Below are 23646 nucleotides of genomic sequence, written 5' to 3' on the forward strand. Positions count from 1 at the left end.
GAGAAGTAGAGTGACCAACTTACTGCCTGCTCAGGTGTGTCCTTGTGGCCCCTCTGTCAAACCTGTGTGGCGTTGCATGATCAGAACTGAGTGGCGCTCGGAACTCCAGGTAGCAGGTCACAATGCCATTCACTCAGTGGTGGCCCTGCTATGTCCCCTCTCCCTGTCATGATGGAGGGGCCATGGGGCCAAATCTGAGTGGGTAGTGAGGGCTGTTGCTCCTTGCCACTGTCATGGGGTCAGCTGCTGCACTAGGGCTCCCCTTCTACGGCCTGCCCGGCCTCGCCCCACTTCCACCAGCCTGTGTCTCCTCTGCTGTGCCTGCAGGTCTTGCTTAGCAACAGCCTCAAGCCCAGCTCAAGCCCGGTGCATACTATGTGCCTGCACAGGAAAGCCAGCTAAAAGAGGGGTGGCAGGGAGCCCTGGTGCATACTATGTGAAACAATTTTGGGGGGCACCCCTGCCCAACACAACTGGCAGAATGTAAGATTTGAATCTCATCTGAAAAATGCCACCTTCATTAACACAGTACTCCTTCTCCCCTACATATGGGACAAGGGGAATGTGTTCAATTTAAGCTATTAATTCATGTGATCTACTTATTGATGCACCAACATCACTTCGCGCCGCATGTGGGTTTTACATGGGCAGCTCCCGTCCAAGCACTGATCCAGCCCAACCCTGTGTAACTAATGAGAATTGAAAGTAGTTACTTCTTGTGGCAGAATAGACTACAGATTACAACACTTACCATAATCAGAGCCTTGGGAAGAAAATAGATAATGAAAAAAGTCAGAGAACTGGTTTTACCACTGCTCTGGGAAAACCTTAGGGCATTTATTGCTCTTAAAAGAACCTGCATTTTCATGATTAAAAAGCATAGCACTGGCAAGCTACTACTATGGCAAAGGAATTGTATGTTTAGTGACTGGTCATTATGCTTTTCAGCTTCAGTAAACAACCCAATATTTCTGACACTGAAAAATAATGCGTCCTTAACATCCTCTTCCTATGTCTTCCAAATGTACAAGTTTGTTGTATCTATCTACTCATTTTGCATATTGGCCTTCTTTGCCCTGGATGGAAAAAAAAATAGAGCCAGTAATGACATTTATTATAAAGATTAATCAACCATAAAGACTATAATTGAATACACAAGTGTAGTCATTACTTGATTAATTATTCCACTAACATAATCAGCCTCCTACATATATCAGAATAATATTCAACAGCGTGTACAAAGAGCAGGGCTGTCATCAGGACAATTATTGCCATCATCACTGTAAGTTTGTTTGCAGTACATCCTCTGGTTTGAATAGTTCTCAGCTTCAGTTGTTTTCTTTCCAAATAACCATTCTATCCTCTCAGTTTAGGCTGCAGAAAAAATCCTAAGAGGCTCTATCACCAGGCAGAGGCTTCTCTCCCCACCAGCTATTGGCCAAGCATGTGTGTCCACACCCAGTCTCTTTCAAGCAGATTTATTCTCTCAATGCAAACAAGTAAGCAAACCAGTCTTGTAACTCTCTCTTTGCTTTCAGGCTTCTGGGCCACCCCACTCAATGGTCTGTGATGCCCTTCTCCTGGCAACTTCCCAGTCCTAGTCTGCTGCTGGGCTCCCTTCCTCAAGTAGTAGTCCTCAGGGCTGCTTCCCTGAGTACCTGGCCCCTTGCTCTAGGGACTCACCACAGGACGTAGCTCTGTTCCACAGTGACTTCCCTTCCCTAGGCATGGTCTGTCCCCATCACTCCCTTTTTCACTTGGTCTCTAGTTACCAATTATAGGCCCCAGGTGTATCATAGAATCATAGAATATCAGGTTGGAAGGGACCTCAGGAGGTCATCTAGTTCAACCCCCTGCTCAAAGCAAGACCAATCCCCAACTAAATCATCCCAGACAGAGCTTTGTTGAGCCTGACCTTAAAAACCTCTAAGGAAGGAGATTTCACCACCTCCCTAGGTAACCCATTGCAGTTCTTCACCACCCTCCTAGTGAAAAAGTTTTTCCTAATATCCAACCTAAACCTCCCCCACTGCAACTTGACACCATTACTCCTTGTTCTGTCATCTAGTACCACTGAGAACAGTCTAGATCAGTGGTTCCCAAACTTGTTCCGCCACTTGTGCAGGGAAAGCCCCTGGTGGGGCGGGCCAGGCCAGTTTGTTTACCTGCCGCATCCACAGGTTTGGCCGATTGCAGCTCCTAGTGGCTGTGGTTCTCTGCTCCAGGCCAATGGGAGCTGCTGGAAGTGGCAGCCAGTACATCCCTCGGCCTGCGCCACTTCCAGCAGCTCCCATTGGCCTCGAGCAGTGAACTGCGGCCACTGGAGCCGCGATCGACCGAACCTGCGGACGCGGCAGGTAAACAAAACGGCCTGGCCCGCCCCACCAGGGGCTTTCCCTGCATAAGCGGCAGAACAAGTTTGGGAACCACTGGTCTAGATACATCCTCTTTGGGACCCCCTTTGAGGTAGTTGAAAGCAGCTATCAAATCGCTGACTAAACAATCCCAGCTCCCTCAGCCTCTCCTCATATGTCATACGCTCCAGCCCCCTAAACATTTTTGTTGCCCACTGCTGGACTCTTTCCAATTTTTCCACATCCTTCGTGTAGTGTGGAGCCCAAAACTGGACACAGTACTCCAGATGAGGCCTCACCAATGCAGAATAGAGGGGAATGATCACGTTAATCGATCTGCTGGCAATGCCCCTACTTATACAGCCCAAAATGCCGTTAGCCTTCTTGGCAACAAGGGCACGCGGTTGTCTCATATCCAGCTTCTCGTCCACTGTAACCCCTAGGTCCTTTTCTGCAGAACTGCTGCTTAGCCATTTGGTCCCTAGTCTGTAGCAGTACATGGGATTCTTCCATCCTCTGCACTTGTCCTTGTTGAACCTCATCATATTTCTTTTGGCCCAATCCTCTAATTTGTCTAGGTCCCTCTGTATCCTATCTCTACCCTCCAGCATATCTACCACTCCTCCCAGTTTAGTGTCATCTGCAAACTGTAGCCTGTTAATAGGCTGGATTGGGCTCACCTGCTTTGACAGCAGGGCACTGGATCCAGTCTACTCACACAGGCCAGCTACTCTGTGACAAGCAAACTTCTACAGCACATGTTTTATGGTTTCCCACCAAATGTATATGAAAAATCCCTTCCAGTGATGTGTTTAAAATATACTATTAGCCATTAACTTGATATTTTGAAGTTCTCAGACAATATTCCTACAGTCATCTGTTTCAAGTTGTGGTCAGTAAACTGCAGTTGTAATCAGTGGGTTTTATTCTAATCTGCTATACCTGAAACCTTGCAATTCATACAACAGAGCAGAAATACAACTGTTAAGCCTGGTATTAATCAAAAGGAAGTTCTATTCTGGTTCTGAATGTCCAACGACCATATAACTCCCTGTGATCCATATATAGGAGGGATTTTGGAACTCTGTCTAAGTAACTCTTTCACTGATATAGCTAAGGTCATACAGCATGAGAGTTGAGATCATGTACATGCAAATCAGAAAGTTCTGAAATTAGGATTCTTAACTTGGCTATAAAATGCATACAAAATTGATTTATTCCTAATATAATCCCGGTGTGGTTGCAGAAATAGGGTAGCATTTAAAACAATCCTTACTCCTTTACGTTTTAACCATTATATTAATGTAAACTTTAAAAATTAAAATAAAGGACTAAAATGCCAGTGCTGCACTGACTGCACGGTGAAAGAACTGTGCATACTGCATATAACAAATATACAGCAAACAATAGCCAGGGGGCAAATAATTTCAGGCTGAAATGTATGCTAGATGGGCCAATGCTGACTGATCTTTGGTCAAAGTCCAAGGGAAAACCCAGGCTGCAGGACAGCAGAAGACTCCTGGCAGCTGTTACTACACCCTCAGAGCTCTCCCCTGTATTTTTGAGGGGGGGCGGGAGAGGGAGGAGGTTGGTTGTTTTTGTTTTGTTTGTTTGTTTGGTGGTTTTCAGGATGTAAGAGACGGCCCAATGTGCACTGATTTCAGTGTTCATGCAGCCAGATGTGTATGGCTTATGCACATGGACATTCTCATGTAAGCATCACTCATTTATTTGAAATCATAGAAAACAATGCAGCTGTTTATTTTAGTGCATGAACTTTGAGATATAGTAAATACATTTTTGCCTACACATCTAAAATGCCCTGTTCAGTGAAAACTTTACTTATTCATTAAGCATAGCGAAGTACAGCTCCTCTGCAATTTGCAGTTTTTCAGCTAGCTTCATTATTTCTCAACTCAATTACATTAAACCTAACAAAAACATGATTTTTTTCTTGAAGTACATGTTTGTCAGCTTTTACAATAAACCAGTTTTTTGAGTTACTTATGCACCAAGAAGTACTGACATTCTTAAGCATGATTTTTTCCTGCTTACGTTATTTATAATAAGACACACAATTGTAAATTAACAGAGTGCTTCGGAGGTCATAGATAAAATGTGTTCCTGTAAATGTTGCAGGGTGAGCTGTACCTGTGTCCTTCCTCTGAGTGAACCCACTTACTGTTAGGCCTCATGCCTTTACTTCTAGGAAGTCCAGGAAGATTGATTTGCTATTTAACTTGTAGCAATATCTCTTCACTATTGCACATGTGAAAGGGGAAAAAAAAAAGAATTATTGCTGCTCTGGATCATGGTTTCCAGGAAAGAGTAAGACGAATGAGTGGATTTTGTGGCCTATGAGAGGAGTTTCACTTGGACAGGTGTACGTATAGTAAAATTACCACTGTATTTGGTGGACTCTTCAGAGAATTCAGTGACTGAATGGGCTCAGAACTCTTCTTTCACTCCTTGTTCCAAATTGTGATCACTATTACAACAGAGTAAACCCAGTGCAACTAATTTGATTTAAATGGAATTATTGTGGCTTTAAATTAGTATAATGAGAAACCAGCAGGGGCAGAATAGGCCCTTCAAAAGCATACTGTTAGGGCAACATGAAGCAAGCTTGCACTGTTGCTGTCCCTGTTGTGCCTTACTTTGAAGAAAGAGATTGACAGCCTTACAAATGCAATCTGCCACCTTTCATAAGCAATGAAGCCAGTTTTTAAAAAAACAGTGAGTAGGGGACAGCATGTTATTTGTCACTCGTGGTGTTTTATAATTGTGTGGTATTGCTTGTGGAAAACATAGAGAAAGATAGGTAATAACTTTGTACAAAGAGAACCTCTTGTAAGTAGGGCAGAATGTGGACTTGCATGTTACAAACCCCAGTATGTTGTTAAAATGTCTCAGCTATTTGTTCCTAAAAAGGGAAGCCCCTCTGGATATTTGCTCCTTTAAATATAACAGGTTGCCACTGAATTTGAATTATGTTCAGTACTGTCTTTATTTCAGCACAATTCTTGATACCTTTACAATATGAAACAAATGTTTAAATTAAGCAGTAGCACTTAGGTGAAAATCTGTTCAGGGATTTAGCACTCCAAAATGTATTGCAGAATATTTATTCTCATTATACCTCAAGATGGCCATCTCATCTTCCAACAGAATTTAGGATTGGAAAAAGCTCTAGCACTTTGAATTATAGAGCAGGAAAGCAATAAGTGAACAGCGTACAGTGGCATTTCTGTGGGAATTTGGGGCGGGGGTTGGCATTTCTTTCTCTAGGAGTACAGACTAGGAAGGGAAGATAATGATGGCTGTGAAGACAGCACTAGAAATGACCTGAGGAGGGAAAGAAGAGGTGAAGATGTGGGATGTACATTATTCTTGAGTGGGTATCTGATGGAAGCTACTTATGCATGATATGCCACTTGATAGAGCTCATGGCAGAAAGTATCCAAGGATTAGAAATGCATCTGGAGACAGTGATGGAATTCAGATGGGGATTTCAAGGTATTATGCAGGAGAGGAGAGAGGTGGTGGCACTGACAACTCAAGATTTGAGGACACCGGCTGAGCAAAAGGACCTGGAGGTCAGACTGCCAGCAGAGGAGTGACCTTCAGAACAAAACAGAGAAAGAGACTGGCTAATGGAGGTGAAAGATTTAAGTAACAGGCAGAATATAGGGTAGCAGGGAAGAAAAGAAGGAAAGTCCATCCCTACAGAAGAAAAGAAGAGACAATGAAGATAGTCAGGGACTGGAGCCTGGATAATGTACAGGGGACCGTGAAAGAAAACTGGAGAATAGCTATCACCATACCAATATTTAAGAAATCGGGGGTGGGGGAAAGAAGGGGGATGAATCTGGGCAATTACAGACCTGTTATTCTGACCTCAGTAATATGAAAGACTTTAGCACAAACTGTGAAGGAAAAAATATTTGATGGAGGTAAATGGAAAAGGAGATGTAACACAACATAGGTTTACCTAAGGTAGATCATGCCAGAACAATCAGATTTCCTTCTCTGAGGAGGTAACTGATTTATTTTGGTTAAGGGAAATGTAGTAGATGTAATATACTTAAACTTCAGTAAAGCATTTTACATAGTACTATGTGGGAAATTATTAGTAAAATTAGAGCCGATGAGGATTGTTACAGGAATTGTAAAGTGAGTACGGAACTGGCTAAAGAGAAGAAGGCAACAGGTTGTGCTGAAAATTTCTGGACTGGAGAGAAGCTACTTGTGGATTTCCTTGAGGATCAGTCTTGGGACCAAGCTTATTCAATATTTTTACTAATGAACTTGGCACAAAAAGTAGCATGCTAATTGTGACGTTATTGACATGAACTATGACCATATAGATCACGGTGGCAACCAGCGTCCTATAGTTGCATCAAATCTTGTACAAAGGAAGTCAAGTAAGGTGTCTATGGAAAGGTTGTAATTTGTTGGTTATGAGTATGCGGTCTGTATGTTTGTATCATTTTTGTATTTGAAGTTATGAATATTGGCTCTGTACTTGTATCTCAATGTGTTTGATTCTAAGACGCCTCAGTGAAGCATTCAGTCAGCTTTTTGAGAAAGGACTATTCTGAGTAAGTGCCCAATCAAGAACATTTAACTGACAATGGACTTTGGGAGATACCAATCCACATCTGAGCTTTCCTGGGAACGTTCAAACTAACATGTAAACAATGGCATCGGCCTGCAAAAAGCTGAATCATTCATGGACATGTAACTTGCCCAGGTGGCTACAGACTCCATCTTGTTGCTGTGATTTTGCACAGAAGAACAAAGGGGTTTCCGCCCACGAGCAAGAATATAAAAGGCCCTTGAAGCCCCTCCGTTTTGTCTTGAGCTGGCTCAAGAGATGGCCTCTCCATCCCAAAGAGATGCCTGAAAGAAACTGGGACAAAGGATTGTAACTATGAGGGTGTGAGTGATTGCTGGACCGAGGCCATAAGCCACAACGTTGGTTTGAAAAGGATTGAGCCCAGACTAGGAAAGAGTCTAGTCTGTGAAAGAAGCTTATTGGAACATATCTGAGGGTGAGATTTACCTGTATTCAGTTTCCTACTGTATTAGGCTTAGACTTGCGTGTTTTGTTTTATTTTGCTTGGTAACTTACTTTGTTCTGTCTAGTATCAGAGGGGTAGCCTGATAGTCTGAATCTGTAAAAAGCAACAGAGGGTCCTGTGACACCTTTAAGACTAACAGAAGTATTGGGAGTATAAGCTTTCGTGGGTAAGAGCCTCACTTTTTCAGATGCAAGTAATGGAAATTTCCAGAGGCAGGTATAAATCAGTATAGAGATAACGAGGTTAGTTCAATCAGGGAGGGTGAGGTGCTCTGCTAGCAGTTGAGGTGTGAACACCAAGGGAGGAGAAACTGCTTCTGTAGTTGGATAGCCATTCACAGTCTTTGTTTAATCCTCATCTGATGGTGTCAAATTTGCAAATGAACTGGAGCTCAGCAGTTTCTCTTTGGAGTCTGGTCCTGAAGTTTTTTTGCTGTAAGATGGCTACCTTTACATCTGCTATTGTGTGGCCAGGGAGGTTGAAGTGTTCTCCTACAGGTTTTTGTATATTGCCATTCCTGATATCTGACTTGTGTCCATTTATCCTCTTGCGTAGTGACTGTCCAGTTTGGCCAATGTACATAGCAGAGGGGCACTGCTGGCACATGATGACATATATAACATTGGTGGACATGCAGGTGAATGAGCTGGTGATGTTGTAGCTGATCTGGTTAGGTCTTGTGATGGTATTGCTGGTGTAGATATGAGGCAGAGTTGGCATCGAGGTTTGTTGCATGGGTTGGTTCCTGAGTTAGAGTTGTTATGGTGCGGTGTGTGGTTGCTGGTGAGAATATGCTTAAAGTTGGCGGGTTGTCTGTGGGCGAGGACTGGCCTGCCTCCCAAGGTCTGTGAAAGTGAAGGATTATTGTCCAGGATGGGTTGTAGATCACTGATGATGCGTTGGAGAGGTTTAAGCTGAGGACTGTAGGTGATGGCCAGTGGAGTTCTGTTGGTTTCTTTTTTGGGCCTGTCTTGTAGCAGGAGGTTTCTGGGTACATGTCTGGCTCTGTTGATTTGTTTCTTTATTTCCTTGTGTGGGTATTGTAGTTTTGAGAATGCTTGGTGAAGATCTTGTGGGTGTTGGTCTCTGTCTGAGGGGTTGGAGCAGATGCGGTTGTACCTTGGCGCTTGGCTGTAGACGATGGATCGTGTGGTGTGTCCGGGGTGGAAGCTGGAGGCATGAAGGTAGGCGTAGCGGTCGGTGTGTGGGTTTTCGGTATAGGGTGGTGTTAACGTGGCCATCGCTTATTTGTACTGTGGTGTCTAGGAAGTGGACCTCCCGTGTAGATTGGTCCAGGCTGAGGTTGATGGTGGGGTGGAAGCTGTTGAAATCATGGTGGAATTCTTCCAGGGTCTCCTTCCCATGGGTCCAGATGATGAAGATGTCATCAATGTAGCATAGGTAGAGAAGGGGCATGAGTGGACGAGAGCTGAGGAAGCGTTGTTCCAGGTCAGCCATAAAAATGTTGGCATATTGTGGGGCCATGCAGGTGCCCATAGCTGTGCCACTGGTCTGGAGGTATATATTGTCACCAAATTTGAAATAATTGTGCATGAGGATAAAGTCACAGAGCTCAGCAACAAGTTGTGCTGTGTCATCATCAGGGATACTGTTCCTGACAGCTTGTATTCCATCTGTGTGTGGGATGTTTGTGAAGAGAGCCTCTACATCCATGGTTGGCTAGGATGGTGTTTTCTGGGAGGTCACCAATGCATTGTAGTTTTCTCAGGAAATCAGTGGTATCACGGAGTGGTGTTACATCAAGAAAGAGCTCTCCAACCTGGAGACTTTCATAAATAACCAACCCTCCATACAAATGGACTTTACTAAAATAAGACAGGAGATCTACATTACACACTTCACCTCTCTACAAAGGTCCTCTCTAGAGGTCCATAAAATCATGACTGGTGTGGAGAAAGTAAATAAGGAAGTGTTATTTACTCCTTCTCATAACCCAAGAACTAGGGGCCACCAACTGAAATTAATAGGCAGCAGGTTTAAAACAAACAAAAGTAAGTATTTCTTCACACAACTCACAATCAATCTGTGGCACTCTTTTGCCTGAGGATATTATGAAGGCCAAAACTATAACAGGGTTCAAAAAAGAATTAGATAAATTCATCTCAATGGCTATTAGCTGGGATGGGTAGGGATGGTATCTCTAGCCTCTGTTTGCCAGAAGTTGGGAATGGATAACAGGGGATAGATCACTTGATGATTACCTGTTCTGTTTATTCCCTCTGAAGCACCTGGCATTGGCCAGTGTTGGAAGACAGGATACTGGGCTAGATGGACCTTTGATCTGATCCAGTAGGGTCATTCTTATGTTCTATCTGAAAAGAGGAAACTGAAAGAGCTTGGCTTGTTTAACCCAGCAAATGAAGCCTGAGAGGTGGTATGATTGCTCACACATGGGAGGTGGGGGAAATACCAGGGAGAGTGAAGAGCTATTTAAACTAAAGGACAATGTTGGCAAAGAAACAAATAGGTATAAACTGGCCACGAACAAATTCAGGATGGAGATCAGAAAAAGGCTCCTACCCCTCAGAGAAGTGGGGTTTGGGAGCAACCTCCCAATAGTAGTTGTGGAGACAAACAACTTAGGCCTTGGCTACACTTGAAGCGGCATGTAGGGTACTTGTACCTACATGCTGCAGTGAAAGGCAGGCTGTGTCCACACTACCAGAGGGAAGCTGCACATGGCAGTGAAAGGCTCTGGCAACAGGGAGGCAGTACAGAAAGTGGAGCTGCTCTTCTCAGTGTAAAACCAATGCCTAACAGCTGATAAAATGATGTTTGCTCTCAGACTAATTGTTTTTCTCTGGAGGTCAACTTGACCTTTCCACAAATGCCTGGGAGTGAAGATGGGTCCTGTAGCAAGTTCAGGCACTTCATAGCAGTGGACTCTAGCAAACCAGTGTGAAGGAACTAATTCCAAAACCAAGGATCCCCGTGGAGAACGCCAGCAGCTCCCTCCTGTTTTTGATGACCAACTGCTCCAGCTCAAGCAGATCTCAAGTGTGGCATGAAATACTGAAGGTGGGTTTTGGGTTTTTTAGAATTTGTCTGATTAAGCCATATGGGACCTGAATCTCAGCAGGGTAAATCCTTAAAATTATGCTGACTTACACCAGCTGATCCACAAAAGTAAAACCACTATCTTTTGTTTTGTAACAAGCTGTAATGGTGGCTACCTGGGCACTGGCTCGCGCAAATACTAGAATGTGAAGGGAGAAAATAAAAAGTTGCTCATTATGAAGGTTGCTGGTGGAGAGAGCTTTGCAGGCTGCTCCCTTCACTAGTCTTCTGAGCCATTCAGTCATCCTGATTCCTTATTCTCCACTGCCTTGCCCTTCCTGTAATGATTTACACTTGTGCAAACACTAGGTAAAATGCTATCAAGTCAGAACATAAGAACGGTCACACTGGGTCAGAACAAAGGTCTATCTAGCCTAGTATCCTGTCTTCCAGCAGTGGCCAGGTGCCCCAGAGGGAATGAACACAACAAGTAATCATCAAATGATCCATCCCCTGTTGCCCATTCCCAGCTTCTGGCAAATAGAGCCTAAGGACACCATCCCTGCCCATCCTGGCTAATAGCCATTGATGGAGTATCCTCAATGACTTCTTTTTTGAACCCAGTTATAGTCTTGGACTTCATAACATCCTCTGGCAAAGAGTTCCACAGGTTGACTGTGCATTGTGTAAAGAAATACTTCCTTTTGTTTGTTTTAAACCTGAATTGCAATCGGTTTGGTTCACTTTGTACATGTGTAAATGACTACTCAAGTGGGAAGGCAGTGGAGAGTTAAACCTTCAATCATTTCCTCTTATAGGTTCTCTAGATTTAAGGCAAATTTCTTGCTAAAGTGCCAATTCAGCTGAAGCTGAAACACAGCAATTGTTCATGGAGTAGCTTTGAAATGGCTAAAATGCATTTTTCAAAAGCACCTTTAAAAAGATACACCCTTCAGGAACAATGACAGCGGTAATCTTTAAGAAAATAATTTAATTATTCCAAATGCTGTTCATCACTATATATATATATATATATAAATTTACATGCAGAAATCCAGAGGCTAATCTTCAGAGACTCTGAATACCCAAAACTCCAACTGAAGTCAGTACTAGCTGTGGTTGCTCAACACCTCTGAAAATTATGCCCAAAGTTTCCTCACCAAAGAAGTTTGCCCAGGCTTCTGAAATATACTGTTAATTTTTTCCTACATAAATATATTAAAAATGTAGCTTCATTCTCCCTGGTTAATATTCTTTCATACTCTTGTAACGATCCACTGACCCATCTTAATTTTGTCATAGATGGAAAGCTTCTAAAACCATGCAGGCGAATTTCATGCCAGTGAAACTGAAGCAACGAATGGGCTTTCTCCTCTGCCCTTTGATAGAAAAATGATAATGTGGGACATGTTGCCTGTGCAGTTTAGGTTTGCTTTCAATAAATAAGCCTGCCCTCTATTTAGGGCAACAAAAATATATCCAATTTCTTGTATAGAATTAGTCCTTTATGTTTTTTTTCCACTGTCTTTGGTCACTAGTGCTTTTTCCTATTAACATATAGAACTTTGTGACATTTTTCAAATGGATAGTTTATTCACTGGAAAAATGCAGTTTCAGGTTGACCAAAGCTGTTCACCAATTTGACACAAATTCACCTAATAGTTTTGTCCAAAACAATTGGGGAGGGAGCACTAGATTCACAAAGGGCCTTAGGCACCATTCAGAAAACAAGGGAAAGAGGTGGCTCCCTGATGCCTTAAAATATCTTGCTTGAGAGCAGTAGCCTGGGATGGGGGATCTTGGTTTGATTTCCCCACTCTGCCTAATTCAGAACAGGGATTTGAACTTGTGTCTCCCATCTTGCAGGTGAGTGCTCTAATCCCTGAGCTATATGGTATTCTTGGATAAGGTTTTTTCAATCTCTGCAGCTGAAGTTGTTCCGCTTCATATGAATATAAAATGCTTGAAGTAAGTGGGGGTGGGAAGGAGGGGTTAGGGCACTCACCTAAAAGGGGGACACCAGGCTTCCAGTCCCTGTTCCAATTATTATATTTTCGTTTCACTGGGGAAACTGAACATTTTTCATTTCAAGTTGATCTAAAACTATTTCCCCATCCCCTCGCCCAACACTTTGGCCAGCAAACTGAGCAATCACTCATTCACACATCTCTACTAACATAGCACCACTGGCCAGGACGTTTCATGGGCATAAGTACAGTACAGAATAGAATGGAGGAGGGAAGCTAGTCTTGTGTTTAAAGCCATGAAGAAGTGTGTTCTATTTCTAGAAAAGCCACAGACCTCGGCCAAATCACTTAATGTCTCTTTATTGCTGTAAAAAGGGAGCAATACCTTTGTCACATGGATGTTAAATGAATTAAGGTTTGTACACACTCCAAAGTCTTCAGGTAGATGGTTCTTTATAACTGGAAAGGTTTAGGGCACAGTGACCCGGGGCACAATGCATATGCCTACTGGTATACGGCTTGGTACTGTTAAGCAGGGTTCATATGCTTCCTCCTTCTCTAGCTGTGGCAAACTAAAACAGGAGCAGCTCAGATTTTGTAATTGTGAGTAGATCATTTATAAGAAAAGAATCAGTTATTGACACAAGTCACTAATAAAAGATATGGAAAAGGCTTTGTCGCAGCAGCTGGAATTCAAAGAGGAAGATGGAACCTTTAATTCCTTCTAAAGAACTCATCGACAGGATTTCATTATAGCATAATTTCTAGCCTTCCTTGGAAAAATCTTGGTTTAAAATCTGCATTGATTAACAAAACCAAAATGAATTTAGCTGTCTCTTTAAAGTCTTTAGGAGACACTCGTCCATGTTGAAAAACTAAGCTATGCTTCATTGCATTTGGCAGCCTCTGCTGAAGAGAAAATGAGGTGGAAAAGCAAGGGGATGTTGCAAGTTGGGGTTGAACTGCATTGGTAAAGCTGTGTGCATGTATTTGTGGTCAAGGACTGGATGACCCTAGACAGTGCTATCTATCCCTCACTTTCATGAGCACATCTCAGTCCTTTTTACAATATATTACATCTTTCTGGTTGTGCACAAAAGATATACAAAGTGACACCTTACAGTTTTCAGAATGCTAGCCATCCTTCTGTAGATGGGTGGGATTTTCCTCAGCACCACTGTGACTTAAGAGTACTCATCCCATTGCCTTTCAGTGAGACATGTGCTCCTCAATCATGGCAGCAATCTTTGTATCATGTTAGATAAACATGGAAGGCAGAACGATTTTATCATGACTAGTTAGGTATGTGATCGTGAGGCCTGTTTGTGTGAAGGTGCTAGTGATGCAGTTGGGCCCGGAGACTCCCAATGTTTGCATGGAGGGGTTTTGATTTCTGATTTATTCCTGTGTGGAAACAGCAGGATTTTAAAATAGCATAATTTATGAGTGAGGGAGAGGAAGTAATTAGTGATAAGACTGGGGTGTGAGGAATGTCAGCATCAGTGTCTGCATCAAGGAGAGTCTGAAATTTAACCCTCTAATATGCATGCTATGGATAGACAGCTTCTCGCTCTTTAGAGAACTTAGGGTTACCATATTTTGTGCCTCCGAATGGAGGACACTCCATGGCCCCCGGCCCCGCCCCCAGCCCCGCCCCCTCCCCAAAGTCTCCGCCCCCTCCCCTGCTTCCCGGGAATATTTGATTCCCGGGAAGCCTGAAGCAGGTAAGGGGGGTGTGGGGGGAGGAGGCGCGGCCCAGGCTGGCCCCCCGGCGTTTCCAGCCTGGGTCAGCTCGGGCCCTGGGGTGCCGGCCCCGACCGACCACCCCCGGCCGCCCAGCACTGCCGGCCCCCAGCGGCCCGGCGCACCCCCCCGCTCCCGGCCCCGCGGGCCCGGCTGACCCGGCTCCCCGCCGGCCGGGGTCCCCGCGGGCCCGGCTGACCCGGCTCCCCGCCGGCCGGGATCACCGCGGGCCCGGCTGACCCGGCTCCCCGTCGGCCCGGCTCCCCGCCGGCCCGGCTGACCTCCCGATTTTCCCGGACATGCCCGGCTTTTGGGGATTTCCCCCCGGACGGGGATTTGAGCCCCCAAAAGCCGGACATGTCCGGGAAAATCCGGACGTATGGTAACCCTAGAGAACTTGCAGACTAAGTTTTTGAGAGGAGAGGGATTGCAAGGTAGCACAAATCTGAGAACTCCCCTGCCCTGCCCCGATTACTTAATCCCATGTTTAACTTCAATAGTGAATCAGTTTAACAGATTTTCCAAGTGGGGCCCTTTCTGTACAGAAGGACTGCTCCCTTTAAGACATATATGCAGTATGACCTGAGTGGGTTTTTAATTAAAATCTCCTTCCCATTTCCCACACTTGCCTCAGTCTTTGTATTAATTTTTCTGTCTGCTCCATTTTTCATAATCACTCCTTAGTGTAACGTAAGGCCATTAATATTTCTGAGTTGAACTTTCAAACCCATCTTATTAGAGCACTTTTAAATTCCACCAAACAACCTCACTTGTAAGACACTTTAAAAAAATGAGCCAACAGGATATAATGTGATGAAATGAACCTAAAGTTCTATCACGCTCTTAAAAAAAAAAAAAAAAAGTGCGGCAACTGGTTTGATACTTTTTTTTGGAATTGAGGATTTTATGGCAGCGTTGTATTGTATTTTGTTCATGGGGGAAAATGCCAGCTAGATAGGCCTAGAGGCTAAAATATTGAAGCATTAATGAATAAAAAGGGAATAAAGGCAGAAATTCTGCCTATGTGGGGGGAGAGGCTGGAATGTGTGAGGGATCTTGAGCAGGCAGTGGCCTGGCACAGCACACTGTGGGTATCAAGAGAATAAGGGCATCTAACACAGCCGAGGAAAGTGCTCATTTGGGCAGCTGTCTTTTATGCATGTCATCTCTTACCTTTCTTGTTTCACTACACTTTCAGCATCACAAACGCAAACCAAGTCCAATTTGGTCCGATCCTGTCTCTTTGAGCTCCCAAACTGCCAAGGGACAAATGTGGGACAGACCCAAAGAAAAGGAACCCAAAAATTGTTCATGCAGGAAACTCCAATATTTAGTTTATTATAATGTGTATAATAGTATAGTATAATATAATATAATATACTAAATATTCATTTATTCCTCTTGTAAATAATGTTGCACTTTTGTCCCAAGCAGTTAGCTAAAATTTGGGCCTTGCATAGTTGTTTCTGTTAGGATGAGAAATCTATGAGTTGCAAATACTCTTGGTTTATTCTTGTTCATATATTAAAAATAAACCCCACCAGGTCCTGTTTTTTATATATTATAGAAATACATACCAAGTCCTACTTCCCTGAACACAGTAGAAACAAACAGCAGGCAGCTTCTTTGCTTAGAAATTCCCATGTCTGCCACTCTGTGCTGAAAAAGGCCCAGACTCTCTGGTTTGCATTCACAACAATGTCACCTGGTTTTCTGCTTTCAATATATAGAGCCTGTTGACAATACCTCTAGTCCCTGCACTGGCAAACAAAAAAAACTCTAGCCATGTAACCTAATTCCTTGGGCAGTAGCCCCACAGACATCAGCTATTGGTTACTACATAAAAGGAGCTTGATTGTTCCTTCTTTTGAGCCTGAGGGAGAATGTGTGGCATGGTCCTTGCCTCTAAGGCGGTCTGTGATTGTCTTTATATCAGAGACCACTTGCTGGCAATTATTAGCATAAGTTTCTATAACCTCAGTTTAATGATTCACTAACTTTTCTGTGAATAATTTTCAACCATAAAAATGAGGGGACTCTGAATCTCTGTGGACTGTAAAGAACGGGGGGCATTAAAGTGAAGGAAATTAGAGAGGTGTGTCCTATGCACCCACAACTGTCACTGAAATCAGTGAGTTTTGGCTGTGCAAAAACTTGCAGGATCTGTTTTTTATGACATGTCTGCCAAGTGCTTAATGAAATTTCAAAATTCACTGTTGCTAAGCCAGATGCCAATAAAATAACCAGGAATCCAGTGTGTTAAGTAGACAGTTATCTTTTGGGGGGGGCGGGATTTCATTTTTAATGATAAATTCTTAGTTTGAATGTAGGCCAACTCTCATGCCTGTTTTCTCAATGCCTTTAACTCATTTTAAAAACAAGAAATGGTACACTTGTCTCTTAAAAGCACATTCTTCAAAACCTATGATCTTTCTAAACCTGGGTTTCCAGCTTCAGTGAACTACATTATGTAATTGATTTAAAATCTAAGGATAAAACCTGACATTTTTGCTTCCCCAAAACAGTCAGAATTCTATATGCTATATGGGTAGAACTAAACTATCACTGAGGGAATATACAATGCTTTTTGGTTTATTACGTTTGCCATAGTAATCACTGTGGGTAGAAGACAATTTTTCTCTAAAGGCTTATTAATTAGGAAGCATCTTGTATTAATAGAATGACACCCAGTCTAGCTGACAGCAGTTGCCAAATATAAACCCTGTTTAATAGGAGTTCAAACTTCAAGTATTTGAGTTCAAACTTCAAGTATTTAAGCTGCTTCAGACTGAAACCTGACGTTAAACCAACAAAAAAAAAAAAAAAAAAACCCAAACCAGCCGTGATGCACATTCCACTCCTCAAAAGAGAAAGTAGTCTTAAATCAGATGTCACCACATGTCAGTAAATGACTATGTCTACATTTCCCCCCTACTAACACTGTCTGATTTTAATGGCCTTTTTCTTTTTTCAGAGACAAACACTATTTACAATACCCTTTGGAAGGTAAATCCCTATAGACTTGTCTCTTTTCCAGGGAGACAATTCCTGACAAAACGCCAATGGACACTTTTTCTTCAATTCAAAAAATTCAATGTGAAATGAACAACCAAAAGAAATATTTCAGAGTTTCTCCTGCTCCCCGCCTTTTTTGTGTGTGTAGTGCCACAGATTCCAGGAAGTCCACTAGGGACTGAGCTATTGCTATTGATTTTATATGGAAGGCCCTCAGATACTATGGTGGTGGGTGGCAGTACAAAACCTTATGATCGCTTTTTAATGGGCTTCCATTTCCTACCCTGGCACAGATGGAAAAAAGCCCACTCAAGTTACTGCTGTGATATAATCTAACAATAGCTGGGGGTATAAAACATACATTGGCATTTAATTTACTAATTAGTTACTTGTACTACATCCAAATGTGCTGTTGCATGAGGATTTAACCTGTGAGTATAAAACGTAATTCCAATTTAATTAAATAGGTACCTGTTCATAACCCTTTGGTTGAAGTATTTCATTCTCCTTAGGCTATGTCTACACTTAAACCACTACAGTGACACTTCTGCATTGCTTCACAGTAGACACTCACTACAGCAATGGGAGGGATTCTCCTGTCACTGTAGTTAATCCACCTCCCTGATAGGCAGTAGCTAGGTCAACAGAAGAATTCTAGGTTGATCAACCTAACTTTTTACTGTAGACTTGGCCTTAATGAACCAAGTTTTATCAAATGCTCAATATTGCTGCTAAATCAACTTTGGCTTAAGACTGGACAGGCTATGGGCTAAGTAACAGATGGATACACCTCATAAGTTTTGCCGGCTTGCTACAATTCAGAAAGATTCAAAAGCTATGCTAAACCACAAACTTGGTGTAGAATACGATCACTGTGGGCCCTCTGATTATTCTCATATCAGTGCAAGTGTAATTGAGCCCTGTGGCTCCAATCCTCTTACTATTTTTAGGTTCTGTTTTATTATAAATATTTACTACTACTAATAGGACGGTGCCCAAGGCCCCCAATCCTGATTGGGGGCCCGATTAGGCTGAGTGCTGTACAAACACAAAAAAGAGACGATCTCCAATCAGAAGGGCCAGGGCCGGCTGTGGCTTTTTGGCCGCCCCAAGCAAAAAAAAAACAAAAAACGGGCTGACCAGAACGGCAAAGCAAAAAAAAAAAACACCACCTGCGGCATGGCCGGAGTGCAGGCGCAGGGGGACCGGCTGGGGGGGAGGGAGAGGGAGTGGGCAGGAGAGAGAGAGAATGGGGCAACCAGGGCTACAGCAGGGGCGCTGCCACGCGCAGCCCTCCCGCTGCACTGCCTCCTGCTGCCTGCCGCGGGGGCTCCGCTCCGGTCGGTGGGGAGGGAAGGAAGAGGACTGCCCTGCTGGGCGCTCTGGTCCTCCGCGCCGCTGCCCCCTACAGGGCGGCCAAAGCGGAACAAAAAAAATAAAAAATAAAGCGGCCGTGCCGCCCTAGGATTGGGCAGAATGCCGCCTCGAACAATCTGCCACCCCAAGCACCAGCTTCCTCAGCTGGTGCCTGGAGCCGGCCCTGAGAAGGGCTATTACTATGCTATGTAATATTTATATTATGGTAGCATCCAGAGTCTCCAACTGAGATAGTCTCCACTGTTGTGTACAAAGCACAAAAGTAAATACAGTCCCTATTGTGAAGATTTAATGGTCCTAATAAATAGGATAGTCCAAGAACAGTAAAGATGTGGTGGCTATTGAATGGGTATAACTGGAGACCCCTTGATTACACTCCAGGCCCCAAACTCACCTTTGTGCTACCTGGCCCATTTGGGATGTGTGGCAGTTCTGCTGCATGTGCATTTTCTAAGGTTCTGGAAGAGGAGTGGTTGAATTGCAGCCCTAACAGAATAATCTACATAATTGCTGTCCTCTGCTTCAGTCTAATACTCAGTTCTCCCTTTGACCATCAATCCCCTCATACAAGAGATTGGCCTTGGCACCAGTCCTCATAAGGGCTCTCCATTGACTGACTTCAGTGGGTTTTGTTCAGGACCCAGCATGTGGTTCAAGCTACCCTATAGTTAGCATCTCATTTTATGTTTATCCGGCAGCATGGCTGCAGTAGCATGAGTAGTGGTTCAGGCTAGACACCTGATCATGTGGCCAGGGGGGTTGGCTATCCCATGCTGCCACAGCAACACTGCTGTTTTTAGCATGCTTCCTCAAGCGGAGGTAGCATATCTCAGCTGCCATGTGTAATGGAGTGCCAAACTATTATATTCTAGACCCACCAGGTGGTACTGTGTGTAAAATACAACAGAACCCCATTTATACCAGCGCCAGATTGGATAATCAAAATTCCGGATAAGCCGGAGAGTGGGAAAGAGTGATGCTGCAGTACCATCCAATGGCCACAGAAGAGATCACCCACTTTGGGCCCTGGTGTCCTGGTTGTTCGGTTAATGTGGAGAGTTGGATAATGGAGGGTTGGATAAACAGGGTTCTACTGTAGCCTATTTAAGCTAACATCAGCCAGACCTGGCAGTTCTTTTAGGGTACGTCAGTACTGCAATTAAAAACCTGCAGCTGATCATTGCCCACTGATTACAGCTCGCGGGGTTCGGGCTAAGGGGCTATTTAATTGCACTGTAGACATTTAGGCTCGGGCTGAAGTCTGGGCTCCAGGACCCTGCGAGGTGGGAGGGTCCAGCCCAAACCCCAATGTCTACATCCCAATTAAACAGCCCGGCAGTCTGAGCCCCGTAAGCCGAAATCAGCTGGCACGGGCCAGCCATGGGTGATTAAATTGCAGTATAGACATACCTTAAGGGGGTAGTCAAGTGGGCCAAATCCAGACCACCAGACGCTTTTGAATGGATCCCAAAATATTTTTTAAAATTTTTCTCTGGAATCTGGGCTTCAGCTATACCTAGACCAAGAGATTTGGACCTTGACAAAAAATAATTTACTACCCCTCCCCTAAGGGAATGTCTACACAGCAATTACACATCTCTGGCTAGCCCGGATCAACTCAGGCTTCCGTAGCTTGGACTGCGGGGCTGTCAAATTGCTCTGTAGACATTCTGACTCAGGCTGGACCCTGTGAGGGAGGAGGGTCCCACAGCTCGGTCTACAGCAATTTTTACACAGCAATTTTTAGCCCGGCCGCCTGATCCCTGCAAGTCTGAGTCAGCTTCACCTGAGCCAGCCGCAGTTATGCCACGGGTCTTTTACTCCATTGTAGACGTTCCCTAAAGCAGTGGCTCTCAGCCTTTCCAGAATACTGTGCCCCTTTCAACAGTCTGATTTGTCTTGCATATGCCCAAGATACAATTCACTTAAAAACTACTTGCTTACAAAATCAGACATAGAAATACAAAAGTGTTACAGTGCACTATTACTGAAAAATTGCTTTCTTTCTCATTTTTAACATATAATTATAAATATTGTACTTACACTTCAGTGGATAGTATATAGAGCAGTATAAACAAGTCATTGTCTGTAAGAAATGTTAGTTTGTGCTAACTTTGCTACCTTTTTATGTAGCCTGTTATAAAATTGGCAAATATTTAAATGAATTGATGTATCCCCAGAAGCCCTCCGAGTACCCTTAGAGCAGGGGTGGGCAAACTAGGGTCTGTGGGTCGGATCTGGCCCATCAAGGCTTTGGAACTAGCCTGCGGGATTGCCACCGCCCTGGGCCCCACACTGCTCCTAGAAGTGGCTGTAGGGGGTGGGGGGTAGGAGGGCAGAGGGCTCCGCGCGCTGCCCTCACCTGTAGGCACTGCCCCCCGCAGCTCCCATTGACCAGGAACAGGGAACCGCGGCCAATGGGAGCTTCAGGGGAGGTACGCAAAGGCTAGGGCAGCACACAGAGCCCTCTGTTCCCTCTCCCCCAGAGGCCACAGGGATGAGGTGCCGGCCGCTTCCGGGAGCAGCGCAGGGCCGGGGAGTCCCTGCCACTCTGGAGTTGCTGCAGCACTGGGCCGAAGCCCGCACCCCGAACCTCTCCTGCACTCCAACCCCCTGCCCCAAGTCCCCTACCTCACTCCGCACCCCTCCTGCACCCCAACCCCCTGTCCTGAGCCCCCTACCTCACTCTGCACCCCTCCTGCACTCCAACCCCCTGTCCTGAGCCCCCTCGTACATCCCGCACCCCTCCTCCACCCCAACCCCTTGCTCTGAGCCCCTTCCTGCACTCCGCACCCCATCCCACACTCCGCACTCCCTCCTGCACCCCTAACCCCCTGCCCCAGCCCTACATTCATGGCCCTGCATGCAATTTCCCCACCCGGATGTGGCCCTTGGGCCAAAAAGTTTGCCCACCCCTGCCTTAGAGGCACACATACCCTTGGTTGAGAGCCACTTCCCTAAAGACACGATGAACACATTTGGTATGTATCTTGCTCTGTAGTCAGTCTGTATCTGACACAGGATCATGGCACCATGCCATAATGAATCATAACACTATCCTAGCCTCCTCGTCTCATTGTATCCTTCCTCACCCAGACAAATAATTTGTAAAAGCCAAGATGGTAGTCCTAGCACCTCATATCTCTTTCCCTGTTGCCTCCAGTCTTTCAATTAAAAGAATGAGCATTGTCCTGTCTTAAATATCTTTTACTTCTTATTTCTTCTGCCATCCTGTGCTGGGTTCTGATGTCACTCTTGAAGGGGGTGGAAGCTGCCACCACTTGGGGAGAGAGTAAACCAGAGTTTATGGCTGTCTCCCTACTGCTTGAAGCCAGTACAGGGTGGCAATGAGAGGAGAGCCAACCCAAGAAGTAGAACCATGAACTGATTTGCAGTTCACTGCCGATTCCAAAATACACATAACAATAATTTGCGGGTCAGACAAAACATTGTTTGACCCACCAGGAAACTTTTAGATTTGGAGCCGCTCTGTGTTGTTACTTTTTAAAAAAAACAACAAAACATTGTTTTGAATGAGAATCAAAATAAAAAATGTTAAAACAAAACATTTTGACTTTTTTTTTTTTTAATTTTGAGGAATTTATTTTGACAAACAATTTGGTGAAATAAAAACAAATTTTCAGAACACTTTGGTGTTGCTGAATTTGCATTTTTGGGTGAAAAATTTCATCCAGCTCTACCCAGAAGTAATAACCTTTTGTAGTGGTGGGAGAAGAGAATTGCATAGGACCTGTAGTCCCAGAGAATGCGGCCTGGTGCGGAGGATCCCTGGATTGGGTTTCCCCAGGAAACCGAGAACTGCTGGCAAGTACAGGGACATGGCTTTAAAGTAGAGGGTTTAAAAATTAAATAGAGAAATGTAGAATATCACTGTGTGAAACAGATTTCTTCAGGTAAGTGTCTTACAAGAAAAAGTGGGAACAAAGGAGACTTTATAAAACTTTGAGGGAAACTTTCAGGAGAGTATCCCATATGTCTCCTTCATGTGCTGTTTGAGGAAGGAGAGAGAGCTCCTAGAAGATGTCTTTTTGTTTGTTTTAAATATGCATATACCAGTGCACATCTCCACAAATACTAATGCACACAGCTTTAACATTGACATGTTTCATAGAACAGGCTACATAAACTGAACCAAACACATTGAAAAAGCACTTTTCTTAATGTAAAATCAAATACAGCAAACTACTTTGTTAAAGATGCATGATCCAAGACGCTAAATTGTTTAGCTACTATAAAATGTTGGTATTACAAAACATCACTCTCCATAAACTTGGTTAAAATAAAATGGGACTTGTTGAAAATATGGCATTTATGAAAATTGAACCACTTATTTCAGTGCCTAAATATGGAATTGAGAGTCTTATTTAGGCTCCTTTGTTGGACAATCTGGGCCTATGTTTCAAGAATATACAGCATAGAATGAAGGCAAAATATAATATAATAATTGTTCCTCTTCAATGCGCATAACTATTTTACCTAGTCATAAAATTAAAAGTAGTTTGTCTTATACATTGGCTAATAAATAATGACATAAATTTGTACTTAAGACTTGTAGCTGTTAAGGTGCAATATCCCACCCAGAGGATGAACAGCAGAGTAGTGAATAACTGATGTAGCCTTTTTGCTTGTTAAATATCTGAGACTTCCCTAATTTAACTTGTTTCAATTACTTGGGATGAATTGGAGAAGTTTTTATTAAGTGATTTTTAACTAATAGAAATCCCACATAAATGTGATCATATATGCACAACACTTAGAGCTCTGGATATATATTTACGTTAAAATGAATGAATGTTCTCCTTTACCTTATCTTTACACTGGAAATAAATTGACTTATACTACAGAATGGGAACTCAAAATGTGGAAATAAAAGTTGCTTAGATATTCAGCTGATAACCCTTACTGGTAAATGATCACGAGAGTATGAACTCAGCTTAGGTTTTCAACCATGAAAATGATCCACTTAAAATAAACATGATTTTGTGAAAAGGTTGATCATTAGAGTATGGAAAAGCTCTCAACCTGCTCCAGTAATTAGGGCTCTGAACTGACTATGAAGAGACTTGG

Source organism: Trachemys scripta, chromosome 2, assembly GCF_013100865.1.
Source record: "Trachemys scripta elegans isolate TJP31775 chromosome 2, CAS_Tse_1.0, whole genome shotgun sequence".
NCBI lineage: Eukaryota > Metazoa > Chordata > Testudines > Emydidae > Trachemys > Trachemys scripta.